The sequence below is a fragment of the Amborella trichopoda genome, chromosome 11 (assembly GCF_054954075.1).
Source record: "Amborella trichopoda isolate Santa Cruz 75 chromosome 11, AtrichopodaSantaCruz75HAP2 v2.0, whole genome shotgun sequence".
NCBI lineage: Eukaryota > Viridiplantae > Streptophyta > Magnoliopsida > Amborellales > Amborellaceae > Amborella > Amborella trichopoda.
The window spans coordinates 31481513-31504673 of record NC_142346.1 but is presented as its reverse complement, the minus strand read 5'-3'; the positions used below and the strand labels follow the sequence as shown (position 1 = coordinate 31504673).

Sequence of the window (23161 nt, the reverse complement as noted above, 5' to 3'; positions counted from 1 at the left end):
TTCATATGTTTATAGATCTACTTAATTTTAATTGTTTTTGAATTTTAAAATTTTATAATTAGATATGAAAATAGATTTTGAGATAATCCTAAGAATTTTTTATACCAAAGTTACATGTTATGATAAAATTTGGAGGTGTGTCTTAATTGGATTATTTAAGGTTGCAAGCTTATAGAAACCACACCTTTCTAAGAATTAAGTTTTATTTTTATTTTAGAAATGAGTTTAGTGACTCAAGGTTTAAATGTAGTGTCTTGCACATCAGGAAGCTGAATGAACTTTCTACCTTATTTGCCATGTGTAATAAGTCAAGGGTAACTTTTTCATATAGAGTGATTTGTTTGCCTCGCCTATATTTGCCATTGGAACCCTCAATTTTCATCTCCTCTTTCCTCGTCGGAATATTGCTCTTAGGCTTGACCTTAAGAATGTCGCGACCTTTGTGCTAATATAATATGGTAAGCATGATGTTTCCTAGTTTCACAGACAAAGAGGCACTATGGCTCACTCTAGATGTTGAGATTAGTGACATTTAAAATATGCATCACTAATATCTCCATCTTGGGAAATCTCCATCTGGTTCCCAAGAATGAGGCAGTGACAAGAGGAAAACTACTACCTACTATTTGTCACTTGAAATGATAGCAGCAGCACTCATTTCATATATCTCTGTGATTTTTTCCTCAAATGCTCCATCATGGAGACATTTGGTGGCATTTAGTACATATTAAATGCCTGCAAGAGTGCACACAATATGTTAGCTAAGTTTTAAGCAAATTGGAGTTGTAAGGCTTACCTTATGTTCCTGGCTATTGGAAAGCTTTTAAACTAACCTCTTTGGTCATTGTACATGCTATTTAAGATAGAGACGTGTATAAAGATCATTATTGATCCATGCCTAATAAGTTCTCTTTCTTGTGACTAGCCTAGATTGTGTACCCATACTCAAGAGGGTCCTCTGCTTGATGATTAGGTTCTCCAATATTGCATACTTATCAACTTGGTATTAGAAAACGCATATCAACATTCCCAACATCTAGAATTTTCCCTATAAGATGTGGGCAATCAAATCCTTTTAACGCACTAACAGTCTATTTCTATGAAAAAAGAAAACCGCAATAAGTTCCATGTATATCTTAATTTATTCAGACGTTCATCCACACATGGGTATCATCATTCCTAGCATTCTTTTGAATCATCAGTAATTAAAAGAGTCAAACTTCCAAAGCATCTCGAACCCAAATTTTGCATAACCAGAAGGTTACAGGGCTAGTAATTAGCAATAAATCAAAGCCTGGGGATGAGGCTTTCTGATCCCTATCGTTAAGTGAGTATTTTACATCCCAAATAAAAAATCCCACTATTTCATGGAAACTAATTGTAGTCTCTTTCCAAAGTGATATAGAATCAAATTTCTTTTATTACCATTGATGGGAGAAATGAATATCATAAAAGCACATTTCAAAAAAAAAAAAAATTGGTCAAAACAAATGCTATTGTCATATAATCAATAGACAAAACCCTTCCAGTTGTATTATAATTAGCGACTAACCCCAAAAAGATATATGATATGTTAATAACATACACTTGTTGGATATGGTGATATCCAAAATCACCCACATATAAAAATCTCATATTATATGTGATTGAGATTGATATTGATAAGTTTCTTAAAGGAAATAGAAATCTAAAAAGATTAAGACTCTAAGATATATCTCTTGGTTCTTGATATATATGTAACACCTATAGGAAGTTTCTTATCTGGTGTGGACTCCTAACCTTATATATATGGGATGAAAAAATAAAGAATTTGTGTGTCCTATTTGGGTTACCATATACGAAAGATTGCTTCCTCTAGAGAGAGAGACATGGGCTTCCTATGCATGAGAAGCAAGGCCTCCCTTTAGAGAGAAGAGAGCTTCATATGAAAAGAAACATCATAAATGTCTCTTATAGATTGAGAGACTGATTTCTTGTAGAGAAGCAATTTTCATGACAATTTTTTGTGGTTTCCCCTTTTAGATAGAGAAAGTCTCAGTTGTTTTTAAGGTTTTCTTACGGAAGCTGTGGAACAAAGATGAGTCTATTCATGGACAGTGGTTTAGCTTTGGAATAGAGATGATGGATCAACGGGTGGTGCCGGTGGGGAGACTGGGTCTAAAAGAGTTTACTCGACTGGTTTTTGTCGAAGGCTATAGAGGTAACTCTATGTCTCAAAATCTGTAATATAACTTTCATTGATATAGTAGATTTCAGTTTGTCGTGCCCGTGGATGTACCCCTCTCGGGGTGAACCACGTAAATCATTTTGTTGTTGTGGTGTATGTGTTTCGTACTTTATTTCTTGTATTATGGCTCATGCTCTCTCCTATTTTGTTTCTAGCTAGATAAGTACACAATCTTTATGGGATCCAATTTATCGGATTCTTGTTTCTGCATCTAAGAGGGCTCTTAAATCGTAACAAGTGGTATCAAAGCGCATGGTTCAGTACAAAGCTGTTGTTTGCGCATTCAGTTAAAGAAAAGCACATGGCAAAGTATGCGTGTTTTAATTGAGGTGGAGAAATATGATGGTAAATATAATTTTTTAGCAAGAAATGAAGGAATTTATTTGATAAAAGATGGTGAATTCATAATGCTATCCAATGGATGTTGGCATGGTGAGCCGGTGGTTTTAATATCAATGAGGAGATTGTTGGATATGGTAATATCCAAAATCACCCACATATAAAAATCCCATATTATGTAGGATTGAGATTAATATTGATAAGTTTCCTAAAGGGAACAAAAATCTAAAAAGATTAAGACTTTGGGATATATCACTTGGTTCTTGATATTATGTAACACTTATAAGAAGTTTTTGATTTAGTGTGGACTCCTAATCTTATATATATGGGATGAAAGACCAGAGAATTTGTGTGCTCTATTTGGGTCACCATATGGGAAAGATGACTTCCTCTAGAGAGAAAGAAGCACAAGCCTCCTGTTTATGAGAGGCAAGGCCTCTCCTTAGAGAGAAAAGAGTTTCATATGGAGAGAAACATCGTGAATGTACCTCTTGTAGATTAAGAGATATTTTTCTTGTAGAGAAGCAGTTCCCATGAAGATTTTGGGTGATTTCCCCTTTTAGAGAGAGAAAGTCTCGGTTGCTCTCAAGTTTCTTTTCTTGAACAGTGGTTTAGCTGTGGAACAAAGATGAGTCTATTCCTGGATAGTGGTTTAGCTGTAGAATAGAGAAGAGAGATCGACTGGTGGTGTTGGTTGGGAGATTGGGTCTAAAAGGGTTTACTCGACTAGTCTTTTTCAATGTCTATAGAGGTAACTCCATGTCCCAAAATCTATAATGTAACTTTCATCGGTATAGTAGATTTCAGTTTGTCATGCTCATAGATGTAGCCCTCGTAGGATAAATCACGTAAATCTTTGTGCTTTGTGGTGTGTGTTTCGTGCTTTATTTATTTTATTATAGCTTGCTCTCTCCTATTTCGTTTCTAGCTAGATAAGTATATGATCTTGGTGGGAAATAATTTTTGAGATTCTTGTTTTCGCATCTAAGAGGGTTCTTTTCTTTTGAAGAAAGGTCACCTGATTTATTTATTCAATAAAAACATACAAACAAATACAATATCTCCTGTCGAAATAGACTAATCAAAACATAGCAAAAAAACTACAGCAAAGAAAAATAAAACCAACAACCACCTAAACAAACTTCTCAACAATCAAATTGTTTATTGTCGCCCCCATCTTAGCAAGATCATCTGCCTCCCTATTACTTTCCCTAGAAACATGCTTAACAGTACATTCTAACTCCGAACAATAACCATTCATGTCAATAATCAGGCTATGGATTTTCCATGGATACACTGCTTCTTTGTTTAACTATTTCACAATATTCATAGAATCTTCTTCTATTTCCATGCGTGTTTTCAAATCTTTTACCAATTTAACCCTTAGTAATACCCCATGAAACTCTCAGCAGTCACCACAATTATTGAACCATGAAACCTCAGCAACACTCTACCTTCCCAATCCTTAACAATGCCTCCCTGACCAAGATTCCCCAAAGAACAACCATCAAAGTTTTGTTTAACCCAACCATTCGTAGGACATTTATATAATCATATCATGATTTTCTTATCAGACTTCTCATTTGTGAACAAATTATTGTTATACATCATATCCAATCTTGAAACACCCCACCACTCTTTGTTAATGCTCACGAGCTTAGCTACTGTCACACAAATCTTTTCTATCAATTCACATTGAGATAAACTCTTGAGTAATGATCCTATGAGACCCTCCCACACTCATGTGTGTAGGACCCCAAGGGATCACAATTAAATTTGGTACAGATCTCTAGAATAGTTATCATATAAGTGTTGGACTTGACTTTTCTATAGATCTATGCCAAATTTAATGGTGATCCTTTGGGGTCCTACACACATGGGTGTGGGAGGGTCTCATAGGATCATTACTCTAAACTCTTATTATCAAAACTTTTCCTATTCCTTTCTTTCCAAATCTCCTATATCACTATAGCTCTTACAATTTTCTAATTAATTATGCCTTTTTTACTCATCCCTGTTATCGACCAGTCCCCCAAAAGACTATCAATTCCCACAGGGCATGTATTATTTAAGCCCACCCATGGTAATACCCAACCCCATATGGCTTTAGTATAAGAACACTGCAAACAAATATGCTCAATGGATTCAGCATCCTTTTTACACTTAACGCACACATTTATAAAAATATACCTTATTTTCATCAACATATCAATTGTAAGGATCCTTCACAATTTAACTAACCACAATCAAGCACAGATCTTCAAAGGAACATGCCATTTCCATAATTTGCCTGCATCTTTGTCAGACCATCTTACTGTATCTTCAAACAATAATTTGTAAGCTGAGCTTATCGAAAAAACTCTATTTCTACTTGGTTCCTAAACAACTTTGTCTTGTTTATCAGGATAATAATAAACATCCTTCAAAACATTTGAACATTGCATATATTTATTAGAAACCACTTCACTCACCCTTCTATATGAGCAAGTAACATTCTATCTTCCATCCACCATCTCACTGACCATATAGTTCTTTGTGTTTGTTTTTAGTAAACAAGTTGGAAAACTGGGATTTTAAATCATATTCCCCAACCCATTTTTTATGCTAAAACTTTATAGTATCACCCTTCCCTACAATTTTTCTCGAATTGCAAAAAACGAATATCCTATGCGCCAAGCTACCTTTCCAAATATATAAGATGCCCTTTGTGTTGGCCGCTTTAGCAACAATCCTTAAATTTCTATCTTCCCCATAATTTTCACCAAGAATTTTCCTCAACTGGAGTTTTTGCTATACACATCTCCACCACCACTTGGTAAGTATAAATGCATTGTTCATAAGTTTCAATCTTTTTATCCCAATATCCCCATCACTTGATGGAGTACACACTTTTGACCATTTGACTAGATTGTATTTCTTTTTGTCATTAGATCCTCCCCATAAAAATCTTCTCATCAGACCTTCTAATCTTTTTAATACCTTGCTTGGTATCTTAAACAAAGACATAGTAAATTGACATATTGGAAAGAGTAGCTTTAATCAAAGTTATACAACACCTCAAAGAAAGAAGTTCAAATTTTCATGACTCTAATTTATATAGAAAACGTTGAATTAGAGGATCCCAAAGAGAAATAGGTATAGCATTTTCAAGCAAAGGCAGTCCAAGATATTTTAATGGAAAGCAAGTTCTAACATAGTTCATCTTCACTGCATAATCTTTAACCTTTTCCTCCTCACAAGCCACACCTATCAAATGGATTTTTTGAACGTTTACTTTTTGTCCAATGACCACTTCAAATACTCTAAGGAATCTCTTTAGAGTATGTATTTCCAAATCATTTGCCCCACAAAAAATTAAGATATCATCCGTATATTGCAGACGTGATACTATTGTCCCATTTTCTTTCACTTGAAAACCTTTTGGCAAGAAAAACTTTACCACCAAAGTTAGCATCACACTAAAAATCTGTCCCATGATACTAAACAAAAAAGGGGATAAATGATTTCCTTGACGAATCCCCCAAGAAGCTTTAAAAAATCCCTTTGGCATACCATTAATTACGATCGAAATTAGTTGTTTCCAAACAACTTTTGATCCACATTAACCATTTATCCCCAAAATCCATTGGTTTCATATTATTCAATAAGACATTCCATTCAACCTTATCATAAGCCTTTTCCAAATCAATATTACACACAATCCCAGCTTCTTTCTTAACTAATCGAGAGCTAATAACTTCCTGAGCACAAAAGATACTATATGTAATTTACCTATTCTAAATTAATGTTGATTAGGGCCTTTTAATGACCAAGGTAATAATGATTTCAGTCTCTTAGTTAGACATTTTGCAAGAATCTTATAGGCTAGTCAATAAGTAATACGTCTAAAATCTTGTAGCTTTTCAATCATGCCTTTCTTTGGAACAAGGCAATAATCATAGAATTTAGACTAATATTGACAAAACCATTATGATAGAATTCCACAATCATCTTTATAACCTCATCCTTTACCAAATCGCAAGAATGCTAAAAGAAACCCACTGGAAATCCATCTGGGATTGGTGCCCTATCCCCTACCAAACTAAAAACAACTTTAATTTCAATTTAAAAAAAAGGGTCTCTCAATCCACTTACTTTTATCATTCGGCAATTTGTGACAAGGAATATTACAAAGGTTTGTAATAATTGTATACCCAGCAGTAAAGGTCCCTTTGAAATGCTCAATAATATCTTTTTCCAAACTATTTTCATCACCTTCTATTACCCCTTCTATTTAAGGACTTGCAAACTATTAACACGTTTCCTTGCATTTGCCGCTGCATGGAAAAAATCATGTATTCAAATAACCTTCTTTCAACCACCTAACTCTTGACCTTTGTCTCTAATAAATTTCTTCTGCTTTCATAACATCACACAACTATCTATTCAAATCATTTCACAAAGTAATGTCATCCAACTCAATAGTTTCTGATTCCCATCTTTTAAATGTAGCTCCCTAATTTTGGACATGGTCTCTTCAGTATTCATTTTGTAGTTAATAACATTCCATTTCCTCTAATCCACCAACTCCTTTTTTACTCCCTAAATCATTTTTGTGGCAACAAAACCAGGCCATCCCTGAACATCATTCCTCTTCCAAACTTTAGAAATTAGGTCATTCATTGATTTGTCTTTCGTCCATGCCATATCAAATTTAAAATGCACCTCACCTATTCTTTTATATTTAACTTTCCCAAAGTAAAGGAGCATGAACAGAAGAGAATTTAGGCAATGGTCTAACAGATCCCATTGGAAATAACTCAGCACACACTGGACATACAAGGAATTTATCTAATCTAGTCATAATAGGATTTGTAGCACACCCAGTTGACCAAGTAAATCTAGCACCATTTAAAAGTAAATCAAGAAAATAAAATTTTGAAATAAAACCCAAAAAAACTCTCATACAAGAAGTAAAATGGTTATTAACACTCGATTCAGTAGGCCATCTGATAATATTGAAGTCCTCGCCAATTAAGCAAGGTAATTTAAACATATTCCATACATAGCCAAGTTCATGCCACATATGAGATATGAAAGAGAGTTTGGATTGTATACATTAGAGACCCAAAAACTAACACCAATAGGAATAAACAAGAAGACACGAGATAGAGACGAAGCATTAACAGAAGACCATTCACAACAAAACACAGAGAGATCCCAAACTGCTCATAAACTCCCTGATAAACCCATAGCATCCTTACAACAAAACATAACAGGCCTACAATCCCAAATAGATTTAACTTCCGTCAAACTAGGACTAGAGATCTTAGTTTCTTGAAGCAAAATCAAATCAAGGCTATCTTTTTTAACCATTGAAAGAAGCTCTAATTTTATTTTCCTGCTACTAAGACTTCCTAACATTCCAACTTAAGATTCTAATCATATGGGGGTTCTTAAATCCTAACAACATCTTTATGGAAAGTTATACCCTCAAGATGTTTTAGGTCTAATTTGCTTCCTTGAAATCACCTATTCTAGTAAGGATAGGCCTTTACAAAACTTACATGATACTCCCAAGGCCACACAGATGACACGAGGCTACAATTGCATGGTATGTTGCATGGCCACGGCGCATAATTGTTGGAGTTGCGCATCAAAAACAAAAAAAAGCCATGTGTGGTCCTCACATGCACGTTATGCCACAGTTGAACTTACACATGTCAAATCACACGTATGATCTACACATGTCATGGAAAATGTGAACATGTCTTCCACACATGTGGCCGATAAACCTTTTGTTTTATTTTTTGTATTTTTTTAAAGGACACAGTTTTTATGCGGCCATGCTTGTATATGTAGAAATTCAGGCCCCTTAAATCTATTTTTGAGATAGATTTTAAATCCATTGTTTTTAGATAGAACACCTATTTTCATCTATCTTCGTAATGGATGCTTTACACCTTCTGGACCGCATGTGTAGAAATGCGATGCAGCCTACATGGATGCAGCGCATGTGTAGAAATGCGATGCAGCCCACATGGATGCAGCCCACATGAAACAATTTTCTTTTTTTAAATGCACATTGCAAAATGTGGTAGGACCACCTCCTGGAAGTGCTCCCCGAGACTACAGTATAGCTTTGGTCTTCTGAGAGCATCTGGGCACTATGGTCAAGAAAGATCACCTACGTGCAGTAGTCGTTTGGGACCACCTACTTGTGGTAATAAACACATTTAGCGTTTGAACGCGTAGGGTGTTGGACGACTAGCAAGTTCACCTCCAATGCACCGTGTGGACTACCATGACGGACCACGTAGTCTAAGATACATCCCGCGCAAAGTTCATTTTGCGTGTGCTCAGCATGCATATGTATGGCCCAACTCTGCAAGGACCATACAGTGCCTCAGGGGCTAGTTTTGCCAAAGCGCTAAGAAAAAAAGAATAAAGATAAGAGCCAAAAGACTTCAAAAAAGAAGGCTTTTCTCTATTTGTATACCAGTCACACGTACTATCAAATCAGGGAGGCGAACCTCTAAAAAAAATCCCTAAGGGCGAAATGCTATACTGATTTCGCTTTTTGGCCGATAACCATTCGAAAAAATTAATCGGTGTGTATTTTTTGACCGCCGTGGATCTAATCGTCATGGACATGTTAGGTCCGTGGCGGTCCAAAAATTCACGAGGAACCACAATGGTCGGTGTCATTCATTGTGGTCATGGACATACTAGTTCGGTGGCTGTCCAAAACTTTGCGCGGAACCACAATGGATGGCGTCGTTCATTGCGGGTCCATTCAATAAACCACCACATACATAACAAGTCTGTGATGGAAGCGAAACGCTATATCATTTCGCCTATAAACGTTTTTTAGGTTTTCCCACACATATATATATATATATATATATATTCCGAGCCTTTGATGCAAGGTACAAAAGTTTTCAAATCACCAATTGGTATTTTTCTTTTTCTAGTGTTTATAAAGAGAGAAGACGACACATAGAAGCTTTTGGTGTAAATAGAGAATCTCCCTTTCAGATGTACGTAACCCATTTAGAGAAAAACATTTTCTCTCTCTTTGATTCCTTTTTATAAAAACACCCCACAAAAAAATCGTTTTCGAAAGAATGGTTATTTCTCCCTCTAAAGATAAATCCATATTATATAGAATTCCCTTTCTTTTCTTTCTTGGATAAATCCAACAATGCCATATACATTTTTTTCTCTATTAAACTGCTAAGAGCATCAAGAACTCCTAGGAGATCCTTTACCCACAAGGAGTGGAATCCAAATCCATGAGGCACAAAAAATAGATGTAGCCGTGCAACATTAAAGTCATGGTCTCCTAATGTACTCTATGAATTGCCCACTAACCCACTAACGTGTACCGTAACAAGGGATTCGATGAATTTTCTATGGCTCTAAATCCATGATTTTCATGAATATGTATAGGGAATGTTTTGGAAATTTTTTGCAGTCACACGAAAAATCTGGTTTATAGGACGACTAATTTTTCGTGAGCCAGCGGAATAACCTCTCATTTTCCATGGTAAAATCATGCAAAAACTCCATATATTTCACACACTATGTGCGATTCCTCGTTAGATTGCATCATGATTTCTAGCCTTTGGTTGATAACTTTGAGGCAACGGGCCGGGCCTCGGATGGGCTGGCCCTAGCCCATACCTGGTCCCTATAGGGCTGGCCCAAGCCTGACCTAGTCAACGAGCCTGGCCTAGGATAGGCTTGCCCTAGCCTATTTCTAGTCCCTATAGGGCCGGCCTATGCCCAGCCTGGGCAACGGGACTGGCCTGGGCCGGGCTGGCTCTGGCCTGTTCCTGGTTCCTATAAGGCTGGCCGAAGCCCAACCAAGACCTAACTAGGCCAAAAAGGCCCTCGGGAACGGCTCTAGTTCTAGGAGCATGAGCGTCGGATCAATGTCTGCCCAAAGCTCTAGAGCTCAGGGAGCGAGTTTCGGTGAGGGTAAATGTAGTAGATCGAGATCCCGTATGTATAGGGAGCGTGTTCCCAATACATCGAGATGGAGATCCCTATTTAACGGGAACGTGTTCCATGTCAAATAGGATCGTGTACTCATATTTATTAGGATCATGCTCCCATCGACAACAGGATCGCATCCCCATCTAAGAATGACTGTGTTCCTTGTTCGAAAGGATTGAGCTCCATTCAAGGAAGGATCGCGTTATGTACATGATTTGTCTGCGCTCCTATAGCAAAACTCCACTTTTATGAAAATTTTGCTTAAAACATAATTATTTTATTTTAAAAAATAATTTTATTTTAAAAGTTTCTTTTCGGAAGTTCTAGGCACATATGGATGGAGTTCCGGAAATTTAGGGATCGCGCTCCTAAAATTCTTGGAGCGGGAATCTAATTTATTCAGGAACGATATCCTAAAATTGAAGGAATGCGTTCCATGCAGTATCGGGAGCAAGCTCCCCTATAAATGGAATCGAGAATCTTAAAAATAGGAGCGAGCTCCCAAAAAATAGGGAATGAGTTCCGGTCGAGATCCCTGCTACGGAGCGCCAGAGCTAGGTTTTGGAGTGGGAGCGCCACCCTAGTTAGGCACTCCCAATAACTATGGACCGGGCCAGCCTATGGTGGCCCTGGTCATGGCCTGGCCCTCATGCAACATTTTGTGGGCCTAGTCTTTTTAGGTCTGGGCTGGACCGGGCCACAGTCCAATGCCAACCCTAATTCTTAACTTTCTTAAAGCTCGTGAATTCCGCTTTCTTTTAAAATCCATTCTCTATGCTTTACAAGTCAACAAAGACATACACAGAGATATAGCTTTAAACCTCAATAATGTGAACTCCCGTGGATTGAAAGTCATGGATGACTTGAATCTTGGAAGAAGAATCGGGGGCCCCTGTAGAAGGTCGACTGTAGACATAGGTCGGATGTCCGATTGAAATACTGGCCTGTACCATGAATTTACCAAGATAACCAGTTCCCCCAATTATCTATATCTTGCTTTTCCAACTCATTGTTCACTTGTTTCTCCTCCTCTCTCCCACTCTTAGAAAATGGTATGACAGGAGTGCATGGGACACAGAGAGCTCATGTCATATATAGGTGCTCCACTAATTTAGTGGGAGAGGGTCCACCCTCAGGGAACACCGTTACGGTTTAGCAAAATGTCACTGAGATTCCTTTGATTGCCCTATTACAGACAGCTTTGCTGCCATTGAAAACCAGGACAATTATTCACAGGCCCACGCATGCAAAATAACGTCATTGTCGATTCGTCAGATGGTCCCCCGAGCATAAATGAAATTGTGGTGTTACATGGATACTAGTACGCATGTCAATATCCATATTTAGTATGCATCAGGTTGTCTAATACGCAAAGCTACAATATCAGTATTGTAAGTCACACTTCTATATATAATAGGAAAAAGTTTATATAGAGCTGAGGTTTTAAACAATCAAATTTGAGCCCCTCAAAAATTTCATTAGAAGAGGTTGTTTTGATGCTCAAATATCCTTAAATTGATCATTTCGATATAGATGCATGGACATGAGAAAAAAATCGATTTCGAATTTTAGAAATAGTGCATCTTGTAACGCATTTTTGGACCGTTTCAAGTTTTTATAGATACACTTGATCTACACAATTTTTTAAGCTTTAAATTTTATAATTAAATATGAAAATATATTTTAAGGCTATCACAAAGATTTTCAATATTGAAAGAACATTTCTCGACACTATTTGAAAGTGTATTTTACTTTGATTGTTTAGAGCCTCAGCTCTATATAAACAGCACCCGTTTAAGTTCCTATAGCTTGGAATATAAATTATAATATAGTGTTGTGGTGGAATGGGTGCGGTTTGTATACAGCCTAGGCTCTGAACCATCAAATTAGAGCCTACCTTCAAATAGTGTTGAGAAATATGGTTTCACTACTGAAAATCTTTATGATAGCCTTAAAATATATTTTCATCTTTATTTATAAAGTTTAAAGCTTTGAAAATAGTGTAGATCGATAGATTTATGAAAACTTGAAAATCTTGAAAATTGACGGTCCAAAAATGCATTACAAAATACCCTATTTCCAAAACTTGAAATCTATTTTTTTTTTCATGTCTATGCATTTTGATGTCGAGATGATCAATTTGAATATATTTGGGCACGAAAACAACCTGTTCTAATGAAATTTTTTAGGTAGGCTCAAATTTGATTGTTTAGAGCCTCGGCTGTATATAAACTTTCTCCGTGGTGGAATACGCCGATCTATTAAGCAAGAGTTGCACGTCCAAATTTACTACTCGTTGATATATTTAACCATGACAACCCAAAATGGCAGCTTGCTAGACCTTGGCCTTCATGTGCAGGAAGGTCTTAGGTTTCAGGTCAGGGCTAGGCCCACATACATCGACTCTTTCCATTGGAATACCTAGGATTTTTTTCAATTTAAAATTTTGGGAGTCATTTAAGATCTATTAGGTTATTATTTTCTAAAGAAAAAAAATTGAATTTTGAGATTTCCAGTAACTTTATTTTACTCTCTAAAAATTGGACGATTTGTAGTCAATTTTAAGATTACTTTTTCTAAGGGCATATTGAATGCAATTAAAAATAAATAGAAATTATTAGGATTAGCCTATGGCTTGAAGATATTGTATTCTTTAAATTTGGGACCCTAAAGTTAATCTTAGATTGAGTTTCAAATAAGGGAGTAAATAGAAACATATTCCTATAAGAATATAAAATCTCTTTTTGCTACTAAAATAGGTGGTCTATTCCGACGAAAATAAAAATAAAAAATAAAAAAGATAAAGAAAGAATAGAAAAGCCAAAGGAATTAAGCCCAATGAGTGAATTTTTTATTTGGTAATTCAATGGGTATGACAGGCCTTATCAGTTTTTTCAAATAATTTAGAGTTAACTTTTTTGAAAGTATCATGAGGTGGTGTCAATCGGAATAAAAATCACAATATGGTGGACCCAGCCCCTTTTTCAATGAGTGATAGTTGATTAACTCGTGGACAAGATATCTAACAAGAATGGTCCTTTGAAAGATATCAAAAGGACTATTTGTAGGACTCCCTACCTTATCTAATATTGGAATTGTGCTTATCATTCTTTCGTACCTCCATCATTTCAATTCACATTTTCACTGTAATGTATGTGTCATATTGAGGGACATTGGAGCTACGTATGACACAAAAACAAGCAACAACAAATATGAAATAATGAATATCTCAAGACAAACATGTGGCTTTGAATCACTTAATCACCATTATCATTTTAGCCTTTTTCCAATTAGTTGGAGTCTGCTGCATGAATTCTAGTTCTCTATTTTGATCTATTAAAGGCCATATCCTCAAGGAGATCATAAGTCCACATATCTTTTCGGACTATTTCCAACCACGTCCTTTTGGGTATACCCCATGTTCTTTTCAATCATTTCACTTGAATTAACTCGCACCTCTTAATAGGTGTTGTACTTGGTAGGCGCCACACATGGCCATTCCAACTAAATCTACTCTCTCTCATTTTATTCCATATTGGTATCATACCTAAATTCCTAAATTCTCTCGAATATATTCATTTCAAACTCTATCCCTTCTTGTCTTGCCACTCATCCATCTCAATATCATCATCTCCGCTACATTAATTCAATGGGTATATTATTTTTTCTCCGCCCAACATTCTGCCCCATCGAGCAAAGCTGGTCTCACCGCTATCATATAAAATGTACCCTTCAACCTCATTGGTATGCGGCGATCACATAAAATTCCAGTTGCACATCTCCACCTCACCCAGCCAGCTCTAATTATGTGTCCGGCATCGTCTTCAGTCTCTCCATTTTCCTGGATTATTGACTCAAGATATCGAAAGTACAGTCTTTTTTGTACTTCATAATCATCAATCTTAACTACTTCTTCGTCTCTACTCCTATTATTACTAAACTTGCACTCCATATATTCTGTCTTAATCTGACTAATTTTAAAATCTTTAGATTCTAGAGCATCCCTCCACGTCATTTTGGGTCTCATCAATCAAAACTGTCATCTGCGAACAACATGCATCATTGCACCTCATCCAGTAGGTGCCTAGTTAAGTCGTCCATAACTAAAACAAAGAGGTATGGGCTCAATGCTGACCCTTGATGTAGACCTATTGTAACTGAAAAGTCGCTCGTTTCTCCACTAGTTGTTCGTACACTAGTTAGCACACTGTCATACATATCTTTCAACAAGTCGATGTGGTGTATAGATACGTCTTTCTTTTTCAATACCCACCAAATCAAATCACTCAATATGACAAAGAAATTACAATGTGGCCAATGAAGCTATGAACTACAAGCGTCCAAGCAATTTCAAGTGTAATTTTGATGCAAATAAGCACAAATTAATTTTATTAACCATATGAGCACATTTTACCAATCAAACCACATGGTTATTACAATGAAAAATGTTAGTTCCTTAAGTGTAATATTAATAACGTAAATAATAGTACTCACCAAAATAAAAGTTTGAAAGCCCACATACGTGTCATGCAAATAAACCCAATATACCAAAATATACAGCATAACAAAAGCCTATATCTATCAACCCTAGATCTTGAAGCAAAGGCAAAAACCTTTTGAGAAAGCAAATCCATAGAAATTGAACCATCCATCAACACTGCTTCCATAAAGCCTAGCAATGTGTTGGGTGTAGAGGATAAAAAACAAGGTTTGGAAAAAATAAGTGAAAAAAATAATGCAGAAAATAAAAGAAGAGAGACATAAAGACTTACGTGGTTCGGCAAGTTGCTTACGTCCATGGGGCAATAAAGTTCTCTTCCACTAATCAGAAAAATACCATGCAAGAATGGAGAATACAAGGAATTACAAGTTCTCTTTCTCTCAAGCCCTAAAACACAGTCTTTCTCTCTCTAGAACACCCACCCAAAGACTAAAGAAAAACTAATCTTTATCTCTCTGTTTTTGCATCTCACTTTTTCTATTTGTTTTTTCTCTCTCTATGGGACAACTTATATTAAGAGGCCAAAAGACTCACGTGAATCATCTTTACCCCATTCCTAATTAGTAAAAGTGTCCCATTACTCTTTCTATTTCTACATGGAATCAAATCTCATAAAAATAGGATCTCGTATACTGTGTTGATAGGATACTACAAAATAGAAAATAAGATATGACCCATGGGAATCACGTAGATCCCAAATTAATAGGGATCAATCTCCCTTAAACATGGCTTCACCATTTATATCTGACATTTTCCCACTTGAAGATATGTTTCCATTTGGAGTAGTATGCTTCAAGAAATTGCTGCCCACCGGTTATTAATTCATATTGTAGAAAATTCATATTGATGACCATCTAGAAAAAATTCAATATGAATTTTCTACAATAAAATTTTTTCATATTCTACCACATCGAGAATAAAGTGATATTGAACATCAATATGTTTAGTCCTATCATGGAAAGCTAGATTCCTTGTTAGAAACAAAGAACTCTGATTATCACAACGAAGTGGTATACTTTCTTGCACAACTCGGTATTCACCAAGTAACCCATTTAGCCAAATTACTTCTTTAGATCCATGAATAAGTGACATATACTCAACCTCTGTAGAAGAGAACACCATCATAGACTGCAACCTTCATAATCAACTGCACCACCTCCCAAAGAAAAAACATACCCGGTAGAAGACCATCTTTTATCCAAGTCAGCTACAAAATCTGCATCAACATAATTAGTGACTTTCAAATCCATTCCACTGTAACAAATACTAATATTGCAAGTTCTCTTAAGATATCAAAGGATCCACTTTACAATGATCCAATAATCATTACCAAGATTTATCGTATATCTACTCACAACTCCCACTGCTTGTGTTATGTTAGGTCTGGTGCTGACCATAGCAAACATGAGACTCCCTACTACTAATGAATACGGTACTTGAGACATCTGTGTCTTCTCTAATTCGATGCTATGACATTGTTTCAAATATAACTTTATATGCACAGGCAATGGGGTACTAACCAGCTTGGCATTTTGCATATTGAAGTGCCAGAAAACCTTTTCTGCATAACTCTTTTGAGTTAATCAAATTTTCCATTTCTTCTTGTCTATAAGTACACTCATCCCAATAATTCGATTAACCTCTCTCAAATCTTTTATCTCAAATTCTTTGCTAACTGAGCTTTAAGTATTGTAAGATTCTCTTTGTTTGGTCCTGCAACAATTATGTCATCGACATATAATAATAAAATAATAAATCTTCCATCACCATATCATGGAAATAGGCACAATGGTCAGCTTCACATCGAAGAAATTTCAAGCTCGACATGAAAGAGTTAGATCGTTTGTACCAACACCTGATCCAACCCATACAACGATTACTTGAAACTACAAACCAAATTTTATTTACCTTCCTCAATAAAACCCTTAGGTTGGGTCATATAAATTTCTTCATTTAAATCACCATGCAAAAGTGTAATTTTCATATCCAATTGTTCCAACTCTAAATCAAGAATGGTAGCCATAGCCAAACAACTCTAATAGTGGGCATGTGCACAATATGAGAAAAAATCTCGTCAAAATCAATATGTAATTTTTTAGCACAACCTTTCACAACCAATCAAGCTCTGTACTTTTCAACAGTATCATTATGACCTTTCTTCTTCTTGAAGACCCACATGTAACCAATTGCATTTCACTTCTCTAGTAATTCGACGAGGTCCAATATTTTATTCTTTCGTAGGGCCTCCATGTCTTCTTTCATGGATGCTCTCCATTCACCAGCTTCATCGACCTCACATGCTTCATGATAAGAAAATGGCTCACCCTCCTTTGTTAGGAAAGCATAAGACAAGACATTGTCATGAGCCTTTTTAGGTCTATCTGATTTTCTTACTTAAAAATCACCTAATTATTCTTCAAGCTCTTGGACAATTTCAAGTTTTTGATCCTGTTCACTATCTTGCTAGTTCTCATGGGTGCATTTCACCTGAACAGTTTTTGCATATGGTTCATCTTTCTTTATTCGGTATAGAATTTTCATTGAAAATAAGATCTCGACTGACTATAACCTTGTGGTAAGTAGTATCCCACAATCTATACCCCTTAACACAATCAACATAGCTAAGAAACCACACTTTTTGGATTTTTCATCCAACATAGTTCTCTTCTCCTTTGGAATTAAACAATACACATTACAACCAAAAACACAATGGAAAGAATAATAAAAAAGTTGACCTATCCAGGCCTATTTTGGTGTTTTGTAGTCAATAGCAGAACTAGAGAGACCTATTGATTAGGACCCAAGTTATACGAACTGCTTGTACTCAAAAGCACTGCTCTAATCTGACAGCACTCAACATATACCTAGCACACTCCATAATGGTATGATTCATTCTTTCAGCAACATCATTTTGCTTAGGTTTTCCAGGAACTATCAACTGCCTAGCAATAATACCATGCATATTACAAAATTATTAAATTCGTCAGAACAAAATTTTCCGCTATTACCAGTTCTTAGACATTTGATGCTCTTACCTTTCTTATTTTTTATTAAGGCCTTAAATTTTTTGAAACAACTAAAGGCATTTGATTTCTTTTTCAGCATATAAACCCATACTTTTTTAAAAAAATCATCAATAAAAGTGACAAAATATGCAGTAGCTCCCATAGAAACAACAATGTGATTCCTATGTATCCGAATGAATCATTTCCAAAACATCCTTACTTTTAGCAATGGATAAAGTAAAATGCAATTTGCTTTGCTTTCCAAATAAGGATGACTCACAAAAATCTAAATTAAAACATTTTAAACTAGGGAGGAGGTTTTTAGTGAGAAGTACCTTGAGTCCACGCTCAAACGTTTATCTCTGCAATATTAGCCTCTCTCAAAATTGTTTCTCAAGCAAGTCTATTCAAATTGTCTACTAACTCTCCTTTCGCAAACACTAGTACCGCTTATGAAATTTTCAAATATCTTTTTTTCCCTATAAATTTGAAATATTGCTTATCAAATTTACCCAAGGACAAGAGACTCCTTCTAAGACTTGAAATATATTTGACACCTAGGATTGTACATATGCTTCCATTGAATACCTTGATTCTCATATCTCCAACTCCCACTATTTTACATGAGTCATTATATCCCATGTAAACAATACCTCTATCACATAGTTGGTACCTATAAAGCATATCCCTATGTAGAGTCATGTGAAAGGATGTACCAGAATCAATTAGTCAATACTATAAAACTTATTCCCTATTCATAGACAAAACTTCTTCATCTTCAGAAAACTCAATTTATTCTACTAGATTTCCTTGAGAACAACTTGAAATAGACCTCTCATTAGAACTAGATTTATGGGCTTTCTAGTTCTCTTTTTGTGCCTTACAATCTTTCATCACATCACCTAATTTTCCACAGCTCCATCACTTCACTTTCTTTTACGCCGATATGGATCTTGACTGACCTCTACTCGTAGTTCTTTTATTGATCTTCCCTATGCTAAAAATACATTCCCAAAGAAATTCTGACTAGAATTTTGCCTAGACTCTTCTGTCAGATTTGTTGAAACAATGAAATCAAATTCCAAAAATTTTGCACTACTGACATTCATGATTAATCCATCTCATGATTTTGGCATAGAACAAAGTTAAATAGTTGATTTGTCTTCTTCATCAATGTTTACATCTAGTGACATCAACTTACCAATTAAGGCATTAAACTCTTTTAAGTGCCCTTTCAAAGATGCATCATCACTCATCTTGAGTGTAAAGTTTTCGATGAAGAAAAATTTTATTAAGAAGAGACTTACATTTATAAGTATTTTCAGCCTGTCCCATAAATCTTTCGCAGTAGTTTCTAAGAAGACATTAAATAAAACAAACTCATCAAGTGCTAAGAAAATATCAGCCCTGGCCAATTCATCATTCTCATCCAATTCCTCATCATCCATCTTTGCAGGTTTATTTTCTTTGCCGCCAATGCACAACCATCTTACACCAACGCTGCATGCATCTTTAATTTTCAGGTTGAAAAATCTGAACCGTCAAATTTTAGAATTTCATATCTAGTTGAACTTCTTCCAGCCATCTTTAAAAATCCACGATCTGCTACAAACCTTGTGCCCCTCAAGGATCATAAAACCATAATGCTATGATACCAATTGTAGAAGATAAAAACCAAAGTTTGGAAAAAATAAGGGAAATAAAAATAGTGCAGAAAAATAAAAGAAGAGAGATACAATGTGGTTTGACAAGTTGCCTACGTCCATGGGGCAACAAAGTTCTCTTCTATTAATAAAAAAAACACCATGCAAGCATGAAGAATACAAGGAATTACAAGCTCTCTCTCGCAAGCCCATGGACAATAAAATTCTCTTCTATTAATCAAGAAAACACAATGCAAGCATGAAAAATACAAGGTATTACAAGCTCTCTCTCGCAAGCCCTAAAACACGGTCTTTCTCTCTCCAGAGTACCTACCTAAGGGCTAAAGAAAAACTATTTTTTCTTTCTCCATTTTTGTAACTCACTTTTCCTTTTTTTTTTTTTTCTCTCTACAAGGCAACTTATATAAAGAGGCCAAAAGACTCACATGGCTCATTTGTACCCCATACGTAATTCCCATAACTTTCCTACACCTACTAGGATTAAAAAATGTCTCCCAATAGAAGTCACGGGACTCTTCCTATTGCTATATGGAATTAGATCCCATAAAAATAGGATCTCATATCCCATGTTTACAAAATAGGAAATAAAATGTAACCCAAGGGAATCACGTAGGTCGCAAATTAGTAGGGATCAACCTCCCTTAAACATGGCTTCACCATGTATATCCAACATTGGGTCCGATCCGAGAAGGGTCAGATTGGGCCAAATGGAAAAAATATAAAGAAATATAAAGAACAAAAGGTTGGACCATGCTGGCCCTATCTTGGCCATGGCTTGGCCAAGCCCTTCGGCAGTGCTGGACCGGCCCTGGCCTAGCCCTCAAAGCACTTTTTATGGTCCAAACCCTAATTTTCTGGGGCCAGGCCGGGCAGGCCACCTGCCCCTTGCCATCCCTACCCATAAAACATTTTCAAGAGCCCAAAAAGCTACAAGGGAAAGAGCCAAAAAGATAACAGAACTAGTAGAATAAACTTAAGAACCATAACATACACAGCTTTAATCCAGAGCTTGAATCAAAGCACATGGCGGAGGTAGGAAGGGAAATAGCAGGATCTCATTAGAAACCTTAAAAATATCATGAGAAGACCACAAATAAAAATAGGTACCTTTGTCAGCTTTTATCTCTCAATTGAAGGTATGGCAATCCTAATGTGAAGAATAGTGGCTCCAGATGAATTATTGAAGAATAATACTGCCTGAAAATGGATCGAAACTTAGGCTAAACATAAATGCCTTTTGCCTCTCAAAACTTGGGAAAATATGAGTTTGCATACCAAAATAGGGTGCCTGTAAGAGAATGTAAGGGTACATGTAAGGGAATGTTGCTGATTATATCGGGTTCTCGCCATTATACACTATGGTGGATATAAACTCTCTTGCATGAACATAAATTCTCGTATAATTGGACTGCTCTCATATAATGTATGAACATAAACTCTCATATGATTGGACCAAACTTAGAGGATCTTAACACATGAGCGAACTTATTTTTTTTGAAGCAGTGTTTTAAAAATTGGTGATTCGGATCTGAACCAGCCAATCCAAAATGGGAATAGGTCAGGCTGATCTGGACTGGCCGGTTCCCCTTATGAACCAGCCAGTTTTGTCAGAAAACCATGCCACCGCATCGATTCATTAAAGAAATTTCTTATTCATTAATTTTGTATTTTTATTTATCAATTTTTTTAAAAAAAAATCATTTACCTATAGTTGCGGTCCACTTCGCGTGCATGAAAAGGCTTTAAGCTGCCCAACTCAAATTTAGCACCAAAATGTCTTTTTAATGTTCCTTAGGCTACCCTTCTCTTCCCACATTAAATGTGGGATTAAATGTTCACCCCCTTTCCTCAAGAGTCTCTCTCTTTTTCTGTCTCCTCAATTCAATTAAACGCATTGCACATAATATTTAATATTAATCACTGAAAAAATATTTTCAATAAAATATTGCCTTAGATATTATTGAATTTATCTTTATAATTGAATAATTTTATTAACTAATTATAATTTTTTTAAAATTATAAAAAAATAAATAATTCAGATACGTAGTTGATTCTTACATCATATCTCTCTACCTATTTTTAATCAACCTTCGTATTTAATTGGAATGCTTTCTCCAAGATGGCAAGATCAACCTTTTGAGCAATTTTTTTTTATTTTCTATTTTTTTAATGGTCTTTCAAGAAATTTTTTTCTCTATAGGATGATAGAGATGTAACCCTTTGAGGAAATGCCGCCTCTAAGTTTTTTTGTGTTACGTAATTTTTATTTATTTTCATATATGTCTATGCAAGCTCCACTCCAAAAGTTATCTCCATTTCCTAATTGTCCGTGGTTATCTCGATTTCCTCACTCCATGCTTTCCATTAAGTCCTTCAATCCAAAATAACCTGCTCTATTTTTGCAACACGTTCACCGCTTCATAATGTTGGTTTTGAGAAATAATAAAACAGAAAAATAGAAATATAAAATAAAAAAGATTAAGAAAAGTATATTTTCTTTCTAAATTTGCAAGGGAATTCCCCTACAATTTTACTAAATTCCAAGGTTTGTTCTCTAACTTCCATGTAAATCAGCGTCTAACTTCCACATCTAAATACATCTCTATCTAAATCTTCCATAAATCTGTAGTAAATCTCCCATGTCATGAAAAATACGATATCTAAATCTTTTTGTCTGATATTAAAATCAACCATATCCTCAAACAACTCACTTATCCACTAAACATAAATTAAGTCATTAAAAAAAAGTAAATTTTTTTTTTGATAACCCTATTTGCATCATATAGATAAAGATGTAGATTAGGTCGGTGAAGATCATTTTGGGAAAAGAAAATGAGCAAAAGTAGGTATGGGCATGAATTAAAGAAAGAAGAGATAAGTTTCCTATTTGAATTAAGAGAAAAGTTTATTATAGAGTTGAGGCTCTAAGCAATGAAATTTGAGCTTACCTCAAAAATTTCACTAAAAGAGATTGTTTTGATAGAAAAATATCGTCAAATTGATCATCTTGACATCAAGATGCATGGACATGAGAAAAAAATGGATTTCAAGTTTTGGAAATAGTGTATTTTATACTGCATTTTTGGCCTATCAATTTTCAATATTTTCAAGTTTTCATAGCTATTTTTGAAGCTTTAAACTTTCTAAATAAATATGAAAATATATTTTAAGGCCATCACAATGATTTCTAGTGTTGAAACCATATTTCTTGAAACTATTTGAAGGTAGGCTCTAATTTGATTAGAGCCTAGGCTCTATAATTAATGTTATGTACAATTTTAGTAAGTTTTATTATTCTTGTTCTCTTTGTTATTATTCTTATTTGAGACTTACTATATTTTAAACTCTAAAAATAATTGTGATTTACTAAAAAATATGTCGCAAATTTATCAACTGTCTTTTAAATACAGTTGTTTGTTTTTTGAAAATTTTCCAGTTTTTTCTA

At 35.4% G+C, this 23161-nt stretch overlaps 1 non-coding gene across 1 annotated transcript in view; it reads right to left on the bottom strand.

Annotated features, from left to right (window-relative positions):
- The window catches only part of LOC18449078 (isoeugenol synthase 1), a 35474-nt gene extending 23918 nt beyond the window's left edge, over nt 1-11556 (bottom strand). Inside the window, exon 1 of the transcript XR_016043526.1 lies at nt 11368-11556. This is a non-coding gene — a transcript (isoeugenol synthase 1). The remainder of the gene's footprint in view (nt 1-11367) is intronic.
- Nucleotides 11557-23161: the final 11605 nt, after the last annotated feature.